This window comes from Onychomys torridus, chromosome 18 (genome assembly GCF_903995425.1).
Source record: "Onychomys torridus chromosome 18, mOncTor1.1, whole genome shotgun sequence".
Taxonomy (NCBI): domain Eukaryota; kingdom Metazoa; phylum Chordata; class Mammalia; order Rodentia; family Cricetidae; genus Onychomys; species Onychomys torridus.
In genome coordinates, this window is record NC_050460.1 from 14,213,126 (window position 1) to 14,236,088 (window position 22,963).

At 36.5% G+C, this 22,963-nt stretch overlaps 1 long non-coding RNA gene across 1 annotated transcript in view; it reads right to left on the reverse strand.

The window, feature by feature from the left end:
• Positions 1-336: 336 nt before the first annotated feature.
• LOC118569343 overlaps positions 337-22,963 on the reverse strand; it is an 88,766-nt gene continuing 66,139 nt past the window's right edge. The window contains exons 2-4 of the long non-coding RNA XR_004943068.1: positions 5,973-6,082; positions 4,060-4,433; positions 337-396 (exon numbers count right to left, since the gene is read on the reverse strand). This is a non-coding gene — a long non-coding RNA (uncharacterized LOC118569343). The remainder of the gene's footprint in view (positions 397-4,059; positions 4,434-5,972; positions 6,083-22,963) is intronic.

Here is a 22,963-nt window from a genome sequence, read left to right on the forward strand (position 1 = left end):
GGGAGGTACATTTATTAGAGGCAGACCCAAGCTCCTCCCCCTGCCTCAAGGCTGTGAAAGGTGTCCTATCTCTGGTAGTGGGCTCCAAAAAGCCTGCTCATGCACCAGGGATGGATTCTGATCCTACTGTTAGGAGGCCCCTTAAGCAGATCAAGCTACACAACTGTCTCATTATGCAGAGGGCCTCATCCAGTCCCATGGAGGATCCACAGCTGCTGATCCAAATTTCATGAGTTCTCACTAGTTTAGTTTGGTTGTCTCTGTAGTTTCCCCATCATAATCTTGATGCCCTTGCTCATAGAATCCCTCTTCTTTTTCTTCAACTGGACTCCTGGAGCTCTGTCTGGTGTTTGGCTCTGGATCTCTGCATCTGCTTCTAGGAACTGCTTCTGATGACTGCCATGAAGAAGAAATGAATTAATTCAAATAAATCCCTGAGCAGTGGGCTGCAATGCAGCTTTAACTGTTGGCTAAAATCGTCATACTTATTATTATTTCCCTCTTGTAGGCAGGTTGAACCTAAAGCTAACTTTAGGTTCGGTGTCTATGTAGAAGAAAAGAGTTAAACTGGTAGTTAGGGCATTAACAATTGCAAATGAGTTTGTTTTTTGTTTTTGTTTTTGTTTTTTTTTTTGTTTGTTTTTGTTTTTGTTTTTTAAATACAAAAACTTTGACCTGAGGTTTTTATGTTCACAAAGAGAAAAACCACTTTTTTTTTTTATTTGTGGAGATACCATTCTTTTCATATTTTTTTTTACACTTATGTATTTCATATCGTGTGTGTGCACATACATGTGCATGGCATGCATACAGAAGTCAGAGGACAGCTCGTAGGAATTGATAACCTCTTTCTTCCCTGTGGTTTCAGGTATCAAACTCAGGTCATCAGATTTGGTGACAGGTACCTTTATCCCTGAGTCATCTCTCTCGTCCCATCATGACAATAGTTCAAATGTGAAAATTATTTTTAATAAGAGTCTTTCTTCTACATGTACAACTTTGGATGAGGTTTTAACCAAAATACCTTATGAACTGGATTTCTTTGTGTAAAACTTAACACATGATGCTTGAAGCTTATTTTACACTTGTCACAAAACCAAAGTAGATGTAAACACTCATTAAATTCTGGTATGCTCTCAGGGGTTGTAGCAGTGTTGTTGGTTACAATAACGAAAATAGTTTTCCCTCTTTCTGAGCTCATTGCCAACAGATCCATAAGAATCACAAAACAAATAATTCAAAACAGTTAGGAGAGCTTTTAATTTATCTTACCACAAGTAAGTGATAAACGATTGAGTAGGTGAGTATGTTGCCTTAATTTGAACATTGCCAGTATATACAGTGTCAAAATGTTGCATGGTACACCATAAATAATTTTTTACATCAAATATGAATTAAAAGACTAAAACATCATTTTTAATAATAATGTAGATAATTCACAAATTTACCAGAAAGTAAAGAGATTCTGCATGTTGTTACTCAAACAGCAAACCTGGTTGTTTCTAATTATAATGTTAGGCTGTTGTCTGTACTTCATAGTTCAACCCAGAGAACTTGGACAGTTAATTCTGTTCTAATTCATACTAAGCCTGTAGCCTCTAGACAGCAGTGTTGGGGAGGAGGAGGACTATCAGCAGTTTTGTAGCCTTGCTGATGCTAATGCAAGTTAGAGAAAGCCATTCAGAAACAAGGAGGGTAAGTGTCCTCAGACAAAAATATGAAAACCCTTAAGAAAGAAAGGCAGAACAATTAAATTATTTGCTACCATTATGGTGATTGTTTCGTGTGCTAATGGACTCAAATCTAATTATTATTATTAAGCAATTATGTTGCACTTTATATTTGCAAAGTGCTTTGCAACAATTTTTATTAGATAGTCATTGCAATAACCCCACAAAAGAGGTCAGAATATCTCCAAGGGAGAAAAGATGAAGCTATCTTACAATAAAATGCTCTAATTTTCCTATTCCTGAATATAAAAGTTTTATGTTGCGATTTGTTTGGTCTCCTAGCACATGACCTGGTTTAATAATGTGCAATTTGAAATCACCCTAACTATTCACTGCCTGATGCAGTTGCTGAAAAAGTCCTGCATCCCAAGGATAAAACAAACAATCATAAAACTTTTTAATGTGAAAGACAGATAATTAGTAGGGCAAGAGCTCAGGAACAAAGATGATTAATGAAAACAAGAGATTGATTAGTCCAGAACAGTAATAACAAGAGAAAGCATCATTTCATAATTTGCTGAACATTGTTAATCAATGTGTTTAATATAGTTTTTTTGTTTAATTGTTATAACTATTGTAAAAACTAAGACTTAAAAGCAAAACAATCTCTTTTTTTTTTCATGTGAACAAAAATGGAATTCAAGGAAGTAGCTAACTAGATCATGATGGCAAAGCCACCAGTTAATCTGATAGGAATCCTTCATGTGGAATTCATTTGAAGATTACTCATCCTATTGTTTTATTGAAAGTGATTAAATCAGTTTACCTACTTCATTAAGTAGGTTGATGAAGTAGGAAATGAATAGCATTTTCCTCTTACAAAAATGTCAAAGGAAGCTCTCTTTCTTGAGAACATTATCTCTTCTCAAAAGATGCATCACTCCAGTTGACAGGAGGAATTATTCATACATCTAGGACAACAACAGAAAACATGAAAAAACGATGGCCTTTAAAAGCTCCGCTACTGACACTGTTGGTCCAGGTGACTAGCATTAACTTTGTCAAGATGCATTTGAATGGCAGTCATTAGGAATGTTGTATGACATCTGAGCCACTTGCCCTTAGTCCAAGGAAACTTAAATTATAGAAATTACAGCAAATCTCAAGGCAAGCAACTGTTTTTCTTAAAAATTCAGGCTTCTGGTCTTCTGAGTAGCAGCGAACATGGAGTTGTGAGCAGATGGGGTTCCTCATGAAAAGCTATTTCTAACAGCTTACAACAAAGATGGAGGACTGTGTGAGAGAAACATGAGGAACAGATTCTCAGTCTTCCTCAACTGGGTTGCTTCTGAAACACTGCAGACCCACACTATATATACATGGGAGACATATCTAGACAGATGGGCTCCAGACAACCGGGAGCAGGTGTGGAACAAACAGAAGAAAGGAGACCCAGGTCCTGTCAGTAGCCAAAGTGAGAAAGATATTCTGTAACTCAGCAACCTGGAGCCAAGTCAGACACAAAGGAGACAATGAAATTAAAGAATTAAAGACCTGCCTCCAGAACAAAACTCAGGGTAAAAAAAAAATGTGGTGGTTTGCTTCCTATCTGTTTTATGTGCAGCTAGGCTTGCTTGCAATCCTTCTTTTTCTCCTGCTGCCCCTCTCCAAACCAAAACAGTCCTTTACCAATTTGCAAATGTAGGGCCTTGATTATCACAGCCCATTGGAGAGAAAACATCTCCAAAGTTGAGCTCCACTGATTTGCTGAAACATGAAGTTTTTCCCATGGTATATACTACATGGCAGGTGCTAAATGCCTACTTACCTGTGGCCTGACAGGAACCACAGAAATCAGCAGTGGTAACAAATGTTACTGGAAGAACAGTCTAAGATTTTTTAGAATGACGTTTAAAAATCCATGTAAAAAACAACCAAGTTACTTCCTAAATACTGAAAATGTCAATTAATTCATGGTATTCCAAGTATTTAATGCAAACCTATTTGTTGTCTAGAAACTCAATCCAGTTATGAGACTTGTCTGTAAAGAAACAGAAAGCTGATTTACATAGCAACATTTCCCTATCTTTCTCATGCAACATGTGGTCATTCATTTCATCTATATTACTTGGCTTCATAGAAGGCTGAAGAGTCAAATAATGTATAGAGAACTTAAGGAGGGTTTGCTTGTTTACCATTAAAAAATAAGACGTGTCAAAAATTCATGCACTTTAATTAGAAACAGCATTTACTGTTGATTTCTGAATGGTTATTAAATATATTTTATATTGGTCCTTATGAAAGAAAAACAAAACGAAACATTTTTTTCAATATTAAATGTGCTAATACTAATGATGATTAAAGAAGAATAATTATACAAAATAATTACCATGACTATGTAAAGTAGATTTGCCCAAGGGCAGATTCGCATTGTAAGAGGCTCCCTTTTCCCTCCAGACTGTCAGGTCTTCCAGTTTCTCTATTAAGAGCTTTACCCACCATTGCAGGATAAACTTGGCCTACTTGGAGGAAGCTGGGTTGGGGGGATGGTCATCAGGTCCTCTCTTTTCGTGGTTTCCCCTTGTGAATTCTCTTTGTGGAATTGCTGATTAGGGCCAGTGTTCCCTGGAGTCTGGGGGCAGCTGTCAGAAGCGTAGCCCTCTCCAGGCCTCAGAGTTCCATTTAGATTTCTCAGATGAGGTAGTCTCCGAGCACAGGGGCTGGCTGCTATGTACATTTTCTTTATAAGCTCTTCAGAAGCACCTACCCAACATCCAAAAGGAGAAAAATTGTTTCCAGAGCCTGGAATATACAGTTAATTAGGTGACCAGTGTAGTCTAGTGAGTTATCCAGATAAACCAACTATATATTTGTACATGTGAAGATAAATCACTTTTATTTACATATAAGCACGCACACATATGCAGTTTTAAAAAATGTTGTTCTGTGATGGGGCATTTATAAAGAATACATGAAATGCCAGAAATGTCTCTACAGTTTTCAGACTGAATATTATTTTCCCACTATAATAAAGTGCTTTGGGCATTCTCAAACTGTGTAAGAGACATCACACTACTTATCCTGATTATCACATTGGAATATCCTGCTGAATATTCACAGTTAACCTGTTACCTCCTTGTAAACTTTTATATTATTTTAATTTCTTCATATTTCCAGCCAAATTGTATTCATAAATATTCATTAAAATATTTCACTTGTTTTTGTAGAGAAACATGCCTATGGGTTTGCTAGCAAACACTGCTAGGTTGGACAAATCAAGAGGCTCATTGCCAATCCTGGGGATGGCCCCTTCTAAAACTGATGGAAGCCTGGGTCCATAAAAAGACCCCTGGAATTCTTCTAAGTAGTGAATGGGGACCTTTGTCTATTTCTGCTCACCTACTTTTGCCATATGTGCCACTGAGAGGGACTCATGACAACATGATTGCTTGGCAAATTGAGATACACTGAACACATTTGGCTAAGACTTCTTAAAATATTGCATCCTCTGAAGTTTGTCTTCAGGACATACACATTTCAAATAGCGGCTCTCCGAAACACATACTTTTAGAGTATTAGCTTCTCTCCGTGAAAGACTAGTAACAGAGAGTTGTGATAAAGTACCCACTTCTCTCAAATCACTCTTCTGGTATACATTTAGAGTGAGCGTGTTTGGTTGGAGAAATAAACATTTAATTGAATCAAATTGCAAACAGCAAATTTATATGTTTAAATGCACTTATTAAACAAGTTGGTGAATTTAGTTTGGGCAATTAAAGATCATGGAAATATACTCTGCAAATTCTAAATTGCATTCTCTTGCAAGTAGCTAAGAGGTGCCCGAGGATTCTTCTGACAATCCCAAAGCAAGCACAGAGAATAAGGAAAGGGATCTGAGGGGAACTAAGGAAGTGGCTGCAACAAGTTGAGGCTGTAATTGCCTGTCTTTGTCTTAATGCTTTTTAAAAAAATGTTGTCAGGGGAAGGGGATACTAAAAGGCTCCCCTGATTTTCTTTATTGTGTTTGCTGTCACATGAATTCATTATACCAAATGCCTTAGAAATTTCTAAAAAAGTTGAAGACATAATAATTGCTTAAGTAGATTTTAGATAAGTGGGCTAATGTTAACTCAGTTGTCATGGTCCATGCTTTCAGGAAGCAGAATGCATAGTGAATGGCAAGTGTGGGAAGTGCAGCACTATTTGTTGATACAGTAACTGTTTCCCCTCACAACACATCTTTTGTCAAAAATGTGCTGCACTCTTTTGGTTACAGTGCAGACAATAGTGGAATATACTTACCTATAGCTCATTCTCTCTGCCTCCTCCTATTCTCAGAGCCTCTCCAAGGCATCATTAGTCCTTTAAACTGATGCCTGTATCTCAAGTAATTTGTGATTTTTTATTATCTCCTATAATAAATAATAAAACAATCCTTTATTATTTTCATGCACATTGTTAACATTTAAACCAGGAGAAATTGTGAAGCTTGTTGACCCTGAGGGCAGTGTGCCTTTACTTCCATGCCCCTCTTCTTACCATTGATGATCACATGATCTCACAGAAGAAGCTGCTACTCCCATTCATAGAACATACAAAATCATATACACACTTGGATCAACTTTGACTTCTTGCTCCTAATGGTGCTTTGTAATGAGACCTCTTAGTGGCTGGAGGCCAGTCTTCCTGCTAGAAGCATCACTTGAAGTGGATGATTTTATCTCCTCCAACAAACTGAGGAGGTCGGTGTTACTAACCTGGCTTCTTGAAAAAGGTGATGGGGTGCACTAGCAGTAGATGAATCAGATAAATTCAGTGGTTTTCCCAACTACACAGATGACAGAGGAAATAAGCTAATTTAAGTCAGTGATTCCAGGTGGCAAAGGCACACCATATGGGCAACCTTGCCCACAGAATCAGAAATCACTCAAGTCTGCCAGGGAAATTTTGCCAGACAGCTATTCAAGAGGTCACTCACTAAAACTGACACGCTAATGGTCAGTCTCAAGTGTACAAAAACACCCCTAATACAAGCTGTATTTTTCCTTTTCATCCGTTGTTCTAAGGCTGGGAGTAAAGATGTAAGAGCATGAGTCTGTTTCAGATGTTCATAAATCCTGATCACTGACGGAAGTATAGATTGTAGAAGTGGCTGAACTTTGGAACTGGAATTTAGGTCGGAATTTGAAGTCATCACTTACTGACTCTGTGACTCCCATATACTTCTATGGCATCTTTTTCTCTTTCTTGAGAAATAAAGCACAGCAGTCTAAGGATAGGAGTTCATCTGGTAAGAGCAGTCTATTTGGTAATCGTTAGCCTGTACTATTAAAGACTCCATCAAATGCTTCTCAAATAGCAGGATTACATTTTTTCATAACCCTTTCTCTGACAGCAAGAATCACTTTTCTAAAGAAATTAACATGTTAACAATGAATCTTTATACATTAGAAGATTTTACTGTCACCTCCTCTTTGATATTCTGTGGAAACTCAACAGTAATTTGATCTTTCTAAGGATTTATTTCCTGTAGGGACTGCTCCCATTTCTTCTTGTTGCTAAGAAAAATACTATGACCAAAGTGCTTTGGGAGAAAAAGGTTAATTTCAACTTACAGGTTACAGTCCATTCCTGAGGAAAGCCAGGGAGAGAACTCAAGCAGGACCAGGAAGCAGAAACCATGGAGGAACACTGATAACAGGCTAGCTCACAACAAACTCATGCTTAGCTACCTTTCTGCCAGAGAATGGTTCCACTCTCAGTTGTCTGGACCCTGCTATCACACCGTCCCCATAAACATGACTAAAGACCAATCTAATCCCAATCCCGGCACTTCCTCAACTGAGACTTCCTTTGCAGGTGACTCTAGGGCTAGAGTCCAGGTTGTGTCTAGTTCACAAGCTGACTAGAAGAGGGGCCAAGTACAAAAGATTGAGTTTAATGTTACAACTTAGTACACACGAAGGAGTGGAGAAGCTCTGAATGATACATACGTTAGCATAAAGCTCCTGGTAGCAATCTGGACACCTGGTTAATCCTTTTTACATTTAACCCCTATCTAAATTGCCCAGAACAAACAGAAGACAAATGTTTACATATTTTACACTTAGAATCAAGCATTACAGAAAAAAAAAAAAAAAAAAAAGATGTAGAACCAAACAATACTTGAGAAAATGAGGATCACAGCCAGGCACAGAAGGAAAAGAGAGGGTAGGAAAGGCATGGAGATGTAGCTCAGTTGTTATGGTGTCTGCCTGACAAGCTGAAACCCTCCAGAACTACATACACTGTTCATGGTGGCACATTCCTATAATCTAGTCCTGGGGGCCAGGGAGAGGAGATGGGAGGATGAGAAAGATGTTTGAAATGTGGAGATAAGATGATTAGAAGTTCAAGTTCTATAGCATGAATCTTAGAAGGTCTTATTAATAAAAACAAACCTGGAGCCAGGTATTTGGGTGAATGCTGGAAGATCAGAGAAGTAGAACAAGCCACAGCTATCTCACCTGGCCAATTCCTCAGCTGATCCTGTTTCCTCAGACTAGAAGCCTCTGAGTCCTCATCCAGAATGGGTCTCAGCTGAACTGTTGCTCAAAAGCCTAAATGCTTAACCATTCAAATGCTTCTAGTTCCTGATCCTCACACCTTATATATCTTTCTGCTTTCTGCCATCACTCCCTGGGATTAAAGGCATTGGCTATTTCCATTGTGGCCTTGAACTCACAGAGATCCAGAGGGATTTCTGCCTCTGGAATGCTAGGATTAAAGGCGTGTGCTACCACTGCCTATCTTCTATGTTTAATATTGTGGTGGTCCTGTTAATTAGCGTGCACAATTCTTTGGGGGAATGCAATACTACCACAAAGTTCATCATCTGCTGTATAAGGAATTCAATGCCAAACTGTGCTGTAATGAGACCATGCTTTTTTAAAATGGGACAAATGCAATATATCATAATGAAACCATTATTTTACACAAATACTCACATAATGACCACAAATACTCAAATGTAGGAATTCATTAATTACTATAGCCCAATATACTAGAGGTACTGACTTTCTTCTGTAATGTATCCAGATTTCTAAATAATTTTTGTTGTATGGAGAAGGATCTAATTGCTAAAATTTTCATAATTCCTTAAGTGGAAAAAGGGCCATGAGGATTTTTAGCATAGACACTGACCGGTGGCTGTACCTTATACACAACAGTGTCTGTGTCTTTCTTTCCATCTCTCCCACTGTCATTCTGTCTGCCTCACAAAGGTGGATGAATGTGGGGCATTCTCAGAACAGGTCTTAGAGAGAGAGCTCCAGCTCTCACATGACACAGCCCACATTTGTTCTCCAAGTACCAGGCTGTCCTGAATTGCTTGGCATTTGCCAAGGCTTCTGCTCAGCTTATTCCAGTTCTGAGAAAAGCCATGAGCAGGTGATCTTTGAGGACAGAGTCTGCTCTCTGAGGATGATTGAAATGCCATCCCAGCCATGACTAATTTATTTAGTATTCAAAAATCAGTCAAGATTCTTCTGTCGTACCATTCTCACAAATAAAAGGGAATAAAAATAAAGTAGAAACCTGGTTGATGCCTCAGGCACATTCAGCTTGTTGTTCAGGTCAGTTCATTTCAATATTTAATTTGTGGAATTTCATTTAATGGAGTCATTTAACACTCAAAAAGTAATTACAAAACTGAACAAATTTGGTTTCCTGGGGTTGGTATTTGACATCCCAGAACACTGAAATCCCTACTGCTAGCTTCAACTGTGGTTGGTGTTCAGGAAGCAATTAGACTAATCTAATTTGGAATATAGGTTATGGATGCACTCTTACATACCTTGACTTACTTACATTGTAATTGAATTTAGCAATGTATAAAAGACTGGTTCCTAAAATATTAACATTTACAATTAACTGATGTACCAGAGAGTTAACTTGTAGGGTATCAGAGCTTAAAGTGAGGTAATCAGATATTAGACTAGCAAGAAAAGTAGCTGCCACTTAAGCAAGAAAAGAGGTAGGGCCTAGAGATGCGAAGAGCAGTGTGTAAAATCATACAATCTCCTATTTGTGGTTTAAGTCTTTTGTCTTTCAAATAGTTCTTTTTTTAATTCTATTTGTGTTTTAATTTTACATATCAGCCATGGGTTCCCCTGTCCTCCCCCCCTGCCCCCACCTTCCCCCAGCTCCTCCCTTCCATTCCCATCTCCAAATAGTTCTTTTTAATTAATCAAGTTATGTAACTGTTATATATGTCAGTTTTGAAATATGCTAATAGAAAATTTGTTAGCCACTTGTCCTGTATGAAATCACACAATCTCCTGTTTGTGGTTTAAATCTCTTCTCTTCTTTTTAATTAATCAAATTATATAACTGCTATGTAGATCAGTTTTGAAATATGCTAATAGTGAATTTGTCAGCCATTTGCCCTAAGTGTCCTCTGACACACTGAAAGATACTTTCCCAGGTATTCTAGCTACCATATATAAGGCCAAGGTGGTTGCAGTCAGGAGGAAAACGAATAGCTATGGTATGTCTAAAATCTATAAGCCCCAGGAGTCAAATTATCTTTAACAAATGATAATTGAACAGAGCTTACAGCTCACAAATCATCTAGTGCTGTGAGGTTGTAGAGCCATTAAGTCTCGGGCAAAGATAGAAACCCAGCTCAACTTGAAAGATCCTTCAATGACCTGCTAGACATGCGACATCCCCAGCAACAGCTTTATTAAGTAAATTCAATTATTAAATAATTGTAATTGAGATATTAGAGTTTTTATAAATATCTATGCTTCATAGTTACTACTAATAAAGTAGCTACATAAGAAGTGAGCTGAGAGCAGGGCAATGGTAGCACACACCTTTAATTCCAGCACTCACAACGCATAGGCAGGTGGATCTCTATGAGTTCGAGGCCAGCCTGGACTACAAAGCAAGTTTCAGAATAGGCTCCAAAGCTACACAGAGAAACCTTGTCTTGAAAAAGAAAAGAAAAGAAAAGTGAGGTGAGGGTCATTGTAGACTAGAAACCCATCCTTTGGATTTACTGTGCAGACAGTTGGGGAATACTCATTGTATGATCTTAGGTAACAAAAGGATGATATTAAATAAGCATCTCCAAAAGTACATTCCTATAACTAACTTAGCTGTATCCAGAAACACCTCACAAATTTGAATAAATAAATAATAAGTATGAGATAAAATTTAAATTATGAGACACACTATTATTGTTCAAATTTCTCTTATTATAGTAAGGTAGAAGGTATTCAAAATGTAGAAGTCAGTATAATTGTCATATGATAATTCCCAATGAAATAAAACAATACCTATGTTATATATGTTTTAAATTATCATGCTGTATTTTATAAATCGAAACAAATGTAGCAATTACAAGTCCTTAATTTAGAGTAACCCACAAGTTGTAAACTCAGCATTTGCAAGTATAGAAAGAAAATCAGGGTTTCTCCACACAGCAATCTTGTAACTAGCCTGAACTACATAAGATCCTGCTTTAAAAAACCCTCAAATATATATATGCACTAACCACAAAAAATATGCAAAACACAATTTAGTTATTATCAAAACTATTCTATGAATGAAGCTTAGTTAGCTTCATATAATAATTTTAGTGAAAATTTAACTGAATTTAAGTCAGTGATGGCTTTGCAAATATGCTTTCTATATTATGGTGACATAAGATCATACTTACAGCATCTCTTATAACCAATGCTAACTCAAGTACCTTGTACTATAGGATCATTTAACCAGCCCATACTCTTCAATGTTTAAGTTACTTTGGTATTTCTTCTTGCATCTGATGGAATATCTTACTGTGTAGACATTGCTATGGTGGTTTTTGTGTCAATTTTAATATTCATTAATTCCAAATAAATTCAACACTACACTTACTTGGGTATGACTTAGTCCCTTGAATGAGCACAAAGTTGTCTCTTGTGCTTTCTTTAACTATGGAAAATGACCGAATAGTTAGACAGAATTTTAATATCTCTGCAGGATTTTCTTTGGTAGATTTCCAGAAACACAGAATTTAGACATAAATATTATGTAAGGCCATGAAACCAATATCCTGAAAAGACAGTCAACTTCCCCCCTAGATATTTTGGCTACTGGCAACTTGAATATTCTACTACTCTGGTACAATTGTGTCACTGTCAGAATTAATTTCATTGTTGATAAAAATGATACTTAAATAGCACACAATTATTACAAAGTTTCCAAGCCTTCTCTTCAGAAAAAAAATGAAAATATAGTTTTATTTTTGGGATTATAATATGGTTACATCATTTCTTTTTCTCTTTCCTGTCTCCAAAACTTCCCATGTACAGCTCCTCCTTATTCTCTTTCAATTTCATAGTGTGTGTGTGTGTGTGTGTGTGTGTGTGTGTGTGTGTGTGTTCCAAATACATAAATACAACCTGCTCAGATTTTTAAACAACAATGAAAACAATGTAAATTTATCCATTTACTACAAATTCTGTTGAGTTGTACCATTTAAAGAACTCTGAAATTCTATCACTACCCCCATGTATCTGGACTATTATATTGCACTTACTTTGAAAATCCTTTCCTGAAGTATTATTTTCCAGCTCCAAGTATATCTTAATTGCTGTCCTCCCTAGGCTTTATTGTTCCATGGCCTATCAAAATATATACTACATCTTTCCTGAATGTCTACTAAGTTTTGTGGGATGTATTTCCCAACAAACATAAAACATATTGATTCAATGTATTGAATAAAATGTGCCTGGAGTAGCTTTCTTATATGTTTCTTTACTTATAGTCTATCCATCAGATTTTCCTATCTCATAGATTATCTTGTCATAATTAACAAAAAATTAACAAGTTTAAAAGGGTTAGTCATCATGAGAAAAGCAATCCAGATACAGGAAGTAGAGAGAATAATAAGCACCTATCTATCCTATCATGTTCTCTTAGAACAAGGTTAGTTCTTTTAAAAGAAAAAAGTGGAATTTAGTTATTTTCTTCTTTGTTTCTTCATGAAACTTGTTACTTTAAAATGTCTATCTATATAATTCCTAGGTATACTAGCTACTCAAAGCATTAAGATCATTATCTTACATATCATATTTTTCTAACAGAAGTACAAATTCCATAAGAACAAGCACAGGTGCCTTTTTTATTGTTCTTTATTTCCCTCGGGCTTGACATAATAAGCATTTCAGAAAATATGAAATGACTGATATTTATTTTATTGTTAGCACAATTTTTGTGTTTTAACTTTTTATAAAATATGCCATTCATTAATCATCATTTTGTCAAATAAAACTAATAATGTGGCCATCATTTTCATCGGGTGGTTATGATTATTAGAATAGGAAGTATAGAAAGTTATTAATTCACTGATATTTGGTTTGGGTTTAGAAAATTTCCTATCTAAGCCTAGAACTGGATTCTAAGTCAGAGTTTCCCATAGGAAGCATTACACCTTCAAGAGAGGAAAGGAAAAAAATCACCAGGGCATGCCAAGCAGGATGTCACTTACACTCGATTGGCCACATCGTCAAGGTTCATTTCCATTAAGCTTTGTGTCAGTTCAGAAACTTTACACATGAGGCCTTGTGTACCAATCTACCACTGCTGACTGCCCTGGGGCTAGCCCAGAGTCCCAATCTTGTCATTGGTTTTCCAGAATGCCGCTGTGAGAATTAGTTGCATATGCTGGCCAGCCTCACCATTTGAGACAGGGCTGTGGTTTGGTTTTATTTTAATAAATCACTCTCTTCCCATACACTTACCATCTCTGACATATTTTGATAATGCCAAGATAAGAACAAGAACAGTTTGAAATAGTCATAGATAATGATAAGTAAATAGATAAATAGATAGGTGTAGATGGAGTGAAAATAATAGAGAGCAAATGCGAGAAAGATTTTGCTTTCTATTTTTGTCTAATGATTCTTAAATGTGTCATGGAACGTGCATGAGAAATACAATCAAACTATTTTTCACTAGTGACCACATTCAGCTACCAACATTTGCTTCAAAGCTTTCAGCATATATTAATACTAGATGGAAATGGGGTGCAAGGGCCAGAAAGACATGAATGTCCAAATGTATGATGATGAGAATGGTCTGTACCCCTTCATCTTTAAAAAAAAAATCTGTGTAATGCTGCCAGGCAGGCAGTGGTGGCGCATGCCTTTAATCCCAGCACTCAGGAGGCAGAGCCAGGAGGATCTCTGTGAGTTCGAGGCCAGCCTGGGCTACCAAGTGAGTTCCAGCAAAAAGGCACAAAGCTACACAGAGAAACCCTGTCTCAAAAAAACAAAAAACAAAACAACAACAACAAGAAACAAAAAACAAAAGAAATCTGTGTAATGATAATGACTTATTACTTTAGGACCAGTATTACAATGTTTATCATTTGCATTGTGTTATCTGGGTGTATTTAAAGCTCCTTCTTGCAAATATTATCTTTATCCAAATCAGTTTATATAGTAGGTATTTATGATAGAATCATTACAAATAGGTCATCTCTAATACAAAGTATCTAAATCTGACTTTCTCCACAATCTAAATAATTCTGAGTGCTGTCATGATGTCATAAATAGAAAATTCCTTACCTAATATGTTGCACTCAAAATATAAGCATAATAAAATATCAGACAAAACTTTCTTCAGGTTATGAGTATAAGGTTAAAGGAAACAGAAATGAATGTTGTCTTTAGGTATGAGTCCCTTACACAAGATATCCTGGGAAGCAAGCACTTTCAATAGGTGATGCTCAATCTGTATCCTAAAGACTAATGAGAAGTTTCATGGTATAGAATTGTGATGGCTTGGGTGAAAATGGCCCCTATAGGTTCATATGTTTGAATGCCTGGTCCCCAGTTGATGGAACTGTTTGGGAAGGATTTGGAGGTGTGACCTTGTTGGAGAAGGTGTACCACCAGTCATGGTCTTTGAAGTTCCAAAAACCTCTAGCCATTCCCAGTATGTTTTGCTTTCTCTGCCACATGGTGTATCTCAAGATGTGAGCTCTCAGCTATTGCTCTACTGCTATGCCTGCCACCTGCTGTCATGCTCCCTGCTGTGATGGTTATGGACTGTAGTTTTCTGAAATCATAAGCCCGTTCTATAAGTTGCTTTGATAATGGTATCTTATCACAGCAATAGATTAGTAACTATGATGGAGGTAATAAATGTTTTATATACTGGTACATTAATTTAATATGGGCTGATAATTGAAAGGTGACCTGACTGAGGAGAAATGGTGAATAACACAAATGATATGATTTGATTTCTTAGGCTGGGAGAAAATAAGGAAAATACATGTACATCTTCACACTGTAAGTAACTTATTTTCTTTATTCAATGTTATAATATCTTTTGAGGTAGAATTAGCAGAGTTGACTTTATAATATTCCCTTTAGTTTGCACAAAATCTAGGTGGGCTGATGATACCAGAGGAAGAGATGTTACCAAAACCTATGTACAATAAATTGTTAAAATTTGAAAATTTTTTGCACCTCTTTTAAAAGAATGAGCCACTTAGATAATGATAATAATAATAATAATAATGCAATAATATGTATATTTTATGTAAAATATAGATTTGCACTATAAGAATAATATGTACTATATAAATTACATAAAAAATAGTATATAAAAATTAATGATGGGGCTAGGGAGATGGCTCAGCAACTAAGAGCACTTGCTGGTCTTCCAGAGAATCTGGGTTTAGCACCCATATGCAAGCTCACAATTATCTACAACTCCAGTTTCAGGGTATCCAATATCCTCTTCTGGCTTCTGTGGGTACCATGTGTGAATGTGTTATACACACATACACATATGCAAAATTCCAAAACACATTCTTAGTGAAAAAAGATTTGAATGATTATTGTTTAAGGCTGCTCAGAATACATATTTTTTTCATTATGGAAAAGCCCAGGTGAGATCAATCCTTATGATGATTCATAAAAGTATAAAGTGTGCAGATACTATTTTGCACTTTTTACCGACAAATGACATAGGCCATGGATATGATTAGAACCATTCAAATGAGTGTTGCTAGCAAGTCTTTAAATCTTGGAGTAGTAAGTAGATTATTGTCTGTCAGAAATTATCCATCAATATTTCAACAGTCAGTAATGGATAGGGTAGTAAAAGCTGAGTAAGGCTAGATTTGAATAAGCCTTAAATGTGAGCCAGTTACTTTCAGATGCTGAAATTCAATCTCTAAGGTCTTAAGAAAGGGGAAACAATCCCAGTGCGGTGTTTGGAAGTGAGACTTTTGGGAAGTGATTAGCATCATAAAGTCAGTAGGATGAGGAACCCCAATGGTTAGAACTTGGTGGCCCAATAAGGACATTCTGAGAAAGAGAACATAGGCATGCGCATGTATATGTACACACACACACACACACACACACACACACACACACACACACTCCATTTTTCTTGCTGTATGATATTATATATTGTGTTGGACTCTGCCAGCAAGAAGGCATCATTAGATACAAATTCTAGACATTGACCCAGAACTGTGAGCTGAAATTAACCCCTTCTTTCTAAAATAGCTCATTAAAAATGTTGTAATATTTGTTCTCTCTCTCTCTCTCTCTCTCTCTCTCTCTCTCTCTCTCTCTTAACTTTTTTTGCTACTTGTTTGTGACAGGTATGGCACTGAGATTATTACCTATTTGATGTTAATCAAATAAATTTCTTCTTAAGCTAGACCTATCCATACTTCTTTTCAACAAAGTATTATAAAATCACATATAAATTTCCTTCGTGTTTTCCATAATGATGTTTAGCTTTTTTCATTCCTGAACAATTTAAAAAATAGTGGACATTTCCTAGATAAACAAAAGTTGCTTTTCCTGTAATCTTTCATCCATCACCTTTTCATTCTATTCAAATCAAGGAATAGGGTTTTTCCAGTCAGATGGTTCATGTCTTCGTCTTCAAGATGAATTCAGTTATACTCTCTTCCACATTAAACCCCCACATCCTAGATCTACTCCCTTGAACTAGATTGTATGTTTTAAAAAATAAATCTTAAAATTATAATTTTTATTAATTCATTGATGGTTATATCCAATGTGTTCTGGTAATATTCACCCTCAATACCTCCCCTTTACTCCTAGATCCACTTCTTTTTTTCAATCCCCCAAGTCTCATTGCCTCTTTTTTTTTTTCCTTTTTTTAAATAACCTATCCAGTCCAATTGGTTCTGCCCATATACTCATAAGTGTGAGACCATTCACTGCCACATGGTTGACCTACCAGGAGCCATGTCCTTAAAGAAAAAAAAAAATTAACTCACCTTTCTCCAGAAGACATCAATTGGCTTTAGCCCCTCAGTTATAATAGGAGCTTTATGAATGTATTCCCACTCCCTTATAGAATGCTGACTGGATTTACCTTATGCATGTCTTGTTCAGGCAACCACAGGCACCCTGAGCTCCTAAGGTCCTGTCATGTCCAGATGATACTGTTTTACACCAGTCTTCTCTGACCCCTGACCTTACAATCCTTCTATCTTCTCTTCGAAGATGGTCTCTAGGCTTTGGGGGAGGTGTGATATAGATGACCTATTTGTGGCTGGGCCCTGCATTAACACGTACTCTCTACAGTATGGCCAGTTGTGAGTTTCCACACTAACCACCATCCACTTCACCAAAAGCCTCTCTGATGACGTTGGACAGCTTCAAGAATAAGAGAATTTTCATGAAATAGTCATCAGTACAGAAAGCACAACACTTCAATGACTACCAAAAGTCCATATTATTCTGATTCAATTAACTTAAAGGAAGAAAGAAATCACTAAGGGTAAATAAATAGTCACAGAAAAGGACTAGAGAAAGAATACAGAGAGATTTGGATCATGAATATACTTCTAAAATATAAGTCAGGTACATGTTCATAAAAGATAAAAAGAATAGATTCATCTATGTATCATCTATGTTGTAATGCTTAGTGTTGGACTTCAAAATAGGTGGTAGCATGTGAGTATAGTTGAGAATCATTAGGATAATGTGAGGTGCTTTATACAATTTCTCATAAAGTACACTGTACTCTGGGTGTAATAAAGCAGATCTTATATTTCCAGATTTCCTCACAAAGTTCAATTTCTTTGAGTGATAATTTGAACAATAGAGATTAATGATCAAGCAGTATTACTGGGTTTTTGAATCTGTGAGCTCTAGCTTTGACCTCATTTTAACAATGATACAGACGATGGTAAGTGATTATCATAGTATTCTGGTGTCTTCCCTACTACTTATAAAAACTTGCATCCCTTCTTTTGAAGGAGGCTACAAAAGGTGTTGATTTTCTAAGGGTTCCAATTCAGTATGGATAAGTGTTTAGGATGGATTGGATGTGCTTCAAGACCTGCCTGTCAAGATCTGGAAAGAATGAAAAATAACATTGTAGATGGAGAATTTTGTAATAAAAATGAATGTAATTGAGGGATTAGCAGCCAAGCCTGACAGGACGAGTTGGATTCTTGGAACTCATAAGGCGGAAGGAGAGCACACTCCAGCACGTTGTTCTCTGAGCTCTACACATTCACAGACCTCTAAATAAACAAATAAATGAATGAACAAATGCACGAACAAACATAAAGCCAAAAGATAAAATTAGTGAGGGATACATAAGCTCTTCTTTCCTCCTTTTGTCCCAACTACCCAATGGGCTACATCTGTTCCAGGCATGGAGCATAGTTCGCGAAAGATGTTAGAAAATTGGTAAGAGTTTCTAAGAGTAAAGTGTTTTTCATTCCAGTCAAATTTCAGTAAATACATTGGGGTTTTTGTTTTGTTTTGTTTTGTTTGTTTGTTTGTTTTGTTTTGTTGAGACAGTGTTTCTTTCTGTAGTTTTGGTGCCTGTCCTGGATCATGCTCTGTAGACCAGGCTGGCCTCAAACTCACAGAGACCTACCTGTGCTGGGATTAAATGTGTGCGCCATCACCGCCTGGCTTACATAGAGGTTTTTTAATACGTATTAATTTGAATATTGCTTTAAAAATATAACACAAAATACAGGATATTATTGTCATATTCTCATGTTCAGTGAAAACAGATAAGCCTTGTGTACTTTCCCTTAGGGAAGGAAAACCTGTATGTTTGTGTGTATCAGAAAAAGTAAGAAATAAAGAAAATAAACAAGTATTAGTTCAGTTTCAACATATGCTAACATTAACAGGGACTGTTTTTTGTTCGATCATTGTACTATTTAATAGTCTAATTTTACAAATAGACTTATATCTTAATAGCACTAATATTTTACAAAGTTATTTTCTCTGCCAAGTCCTTGGAAAATCCCATCTTTTTGTTTAGCAGAAATGGAACTGTGCTGGTGTTGCATGCTTGTGATGCTGTGGCCCTGATGTCGATGACAGTGCCCTCCGTCAAGGAGAGATTGCTTTTATCCCTCTTGCTTTCTGCTGTCACCTCCCCTGACACTTATGGTTGTCTTTAACTCCTTTAAGCTATTACTAATTCACTTTTGCTCTCTATCACAGCCTTTAATTAGGACTGTTCTTTGTTGTTACTTATTGTTTAAGGTTATCATAGCCATTCAGTTGCATTGAGCAAAACCTATCTGGCATATACATTGGCAATGATTTTCCTAGTATTAACTGGTCTGGAAATAGCCTTTATGAGATAAGTTTCTATATCAGAGGGCTGTGTAGTCAGTGAGTTTTCAGAGTCACAATGGAGACCTGTCCTATGCTCATATTACCTCCAGTCTGCTGACTTTCTGTCTTGGCGTTTTTGTTTTATTGGAAATAAATCTACCTCTTTGCCATGAGTCATTTTTGTGTCCTCATTGTTTTGAGTTTTTGTTTTCATTCCCATTTTAAAAAAGAGAGAATTGTGAAAATTAAAATAGTCTATGTTCCTGGAATTTTGTGCACTCAGTAATAAAGTTGAAAACTGGTTCACATAAGAAATACTTCACGGGATATAAAAGGAAGAAAATGATGAAATATTATTAAACAAAGCATTAAGTATCTTTCTTAGGTGATAATTATGTATTAAAGGTAGTTTACATCCTGGATAATTTTAGCTCTGTCCCTCCCAGCTTCTCAGACGTGTGAAAATGAGTCACAACAGACTATTGTGGAGCCTATCCCTTCAGCACTAAGCTGAGCAAAATAGTAATGAAAAATGCTTACTAGGTTAACATTTGGGGCACAAATTTAGTACAAGAGAAAACAGGAGTTTTAAATAGAAAGTCATAAATGTTTAATACTGAAGAAAATGTGTTTTCATATTTCTTAACAGAAATCTTTTCAGAGATGACTTTCTTTGTCCAATTCATATTTGCTGGATCCAGTGAACAGAGGCTTTCATTGTCTACCACCCTTCTTCTTACAAACAAATGCTGTTGTTGTTCATATGTGGAATTCTACTTCAGTCAATTTTCTTTAAGGAACCTAGTAGTAAATCACAATACAGTGGATGGTCCTACATGCAAGGAGTATATGGGCAACACAAATTGAACTCTGTGGGATATCTATCTGTCTGTCTGTCTGTCTGTCTGTCTATCTATCTATCTATATGTATGTATATGTACATGTATATGTATATGTATATGTATATGTATGTATGTATATATTTTAAGTCCTTGGTTAGATTTATTTCCAGATGTTTTCTTTTCACTGAAACTATTATGAATAGGAACATATCTAAATTACAGGAGAGAAGGCATATAGTATGTGTATGAATATATGTATTTAATTCTAGCAATATTTTTCCAAAGAGCTGCTTGCTTGCTCAACACAATGAGATGTTGCATTTAATAAAGCTTACTAAAGATAGTTAGATATAAACTTTGCTTCATTTTGAAGAAAATTGAGACAAAAGGAAATCCAAGCAGGAGAGTTTCATAATACCCATTTTGACTCAGTTAACATGGCTCTCATTTCCCCATATTTCTTATTGCCAAACTTCCAATAAAATATTATTTGGTATATTCAGTAATCAGAGAATTTTTTCCTACTTGAGTAATTGTACTTATCTTTGTTCAGTAAGACATTTATCCAATGTCTTTTTGTGTGACTAATATATACCCATCTCTGCCTGCAGTGCTACAAATGCGTTAGACATACTTCCGGTCTTGGTGAATTTTACCTTCATTAAGACCATATTCTATATGTAAGTAAATAAATGAATAAAAATAACTGTAGCATTTATTGTTCCTTTACTTATTCTTAGATAATGCAACCTGACTTTGGTGTTAGAAATGGAGATACATTAACCACATCTTCCAAAGGGAGATAAAGAGTTTTGCTGTGCAGATAGACACCTTTTCTCAGCTTTCTTTACTATCCTCAACTGCACTGATGCTGTGTACAGAGGTGCACTCTTAGTAAATGGCATAGGTATAGCATATGCAATGTTGAGTAGAGCCTGATCACTTGGCCAGTATTGAGAAGCTCTTTTAGATATTTATGAGGACATATTATGGTATATGGACAACTTCTCTTCTCCTTTCCAATTATTTTCCTATTCCCCTAAGCATTGCTTAATTATCTTCTACAGAATTCCAAGTCAGTAATATCTTTTCAGAGAACCACTGTGCTATTTCAAACCAGGAATTTTTTTTAAGGAACAATATTATGATCTCATTGTGGAGCTAACTAACCATGACCTGTCAATGAAAACTCCATTACAGATAGCAATGAGAATTCAGAAAGTACTTGGCTTGAGATAGCAGCCCTATGGTCTTTATGGAGGATGTATTTGTAACTGAATACAATGAGTTCACATCTTAATGAATGCAAAGCAAAAATAATCAGAGCCAAGACATTAAAAAGTGGAAAAAGTTTCATTACCTGTGGCATGTAAGGAGAGCATGGTTGTTAATTACATAGTAATGCTCCCTCAAACAAAAGGAGGATGAGAATTTTATTTAGGAGATCCATATATATTCATAGTAGAGTGGGCTAATTTCTAAGCAGGCTCATTTTAGAAGTGCATTCCTCAGCCTTTTCAGGTTGCACCACAAAGGCTTAGCTGAAAGCAAAGCAAAGGATATTTCCAAAATGCATTATACACCTTAATTAGCCTTTGAAGACACCTGCTTTTCTTAGTCACTACCACATTAAAATAACACAGCAGTAGGGCATGGGGAATCAGTTAATTGCTGCAATGTAGCAGATGTTTTAAAGTGTGGAGCATGGAACACTACCACCAAGCACCAATATTTTATAGACAGAGAAAAGCTATGAACAGTTTATTTGTCAGTGAAGCCACATAATGAAGGCCAGTTTCTTTGGCAGTTTATTAAGAGTCTCTCTACTCCAGCAGGATAAAGATAATTGTGGAAGAACTACACTTTTAATAGCATACTAGTTATCAAGAAGATCAAATGCCCAACCGAGTAGCTGTGTTATATTGAGTATTGACCCTGAGTGAAAAGTAAAAACTAGTTTGACACCTTGTTTTTTTATTTTTATTTTTTTTTAACAGAATATCTCTCATTTATTTTTGTTTAGTTATTTTCTTTTTTTATACAGATTTTTATTTAATTTAATTTTACATATCAGCCATGGGTTCCCCTGTCCTCCCCCCTCCCACCCCTGCCCCTGCCTTTCCCCACCTCCTCCCCTCCATTCCCATCTCCTCCAGGACAAAGACTCCCCTGGGGATTCAGCTCAACCTGGTAGGTTCAGTCCAGGTGGGTCCAGTTCCCTCCTTCCAGGCTGAGCAAAGTGTCCCCGCAAAAGCCCCACGTTCCAAATAGCCAGCTCATGAACTAAGGACAGGTCCCGGTCCCACTGCCTGAGTGCCTCCCAAACAGTTCAAGGTATTCAAAAACAAAGATGAACAGACTGCTACTCACAACTCCAGGGAGGCTACCTAGAAAACGGGACCCTAAGAAAGACACAGGGATCGCCCAATGACAGAGAAATGGATGAGAGCTACATGAACAACCTGGACATGAGTGGGGGTAATGAAGGGCAAGGTTTGAGGGAAAGAGATTTGGATAAGTGAGACACCTTGTTTTAATACATGGATATACCCTCTTGGAAAGCTATGGATTCATACTTTGAACTCTCTTAGTTTGCAGAACTTGTCTATCTTTCAAGGTTAAAAATCACACTAGTGATTTTCACTTCTCACAGTGAGAAAGAACATGCAGATTGCTATGAATTGCCATTTCTGAGTAGAATCTACTGCAGGAACTCTATGCTGGCTCATATGGTGTCACTCAGCCTATGTAATCTACCACACACTTAACAAATATTAATTTGAGTTGTTATTTGCCTTCATAGATTGAGATGCAAACTCTC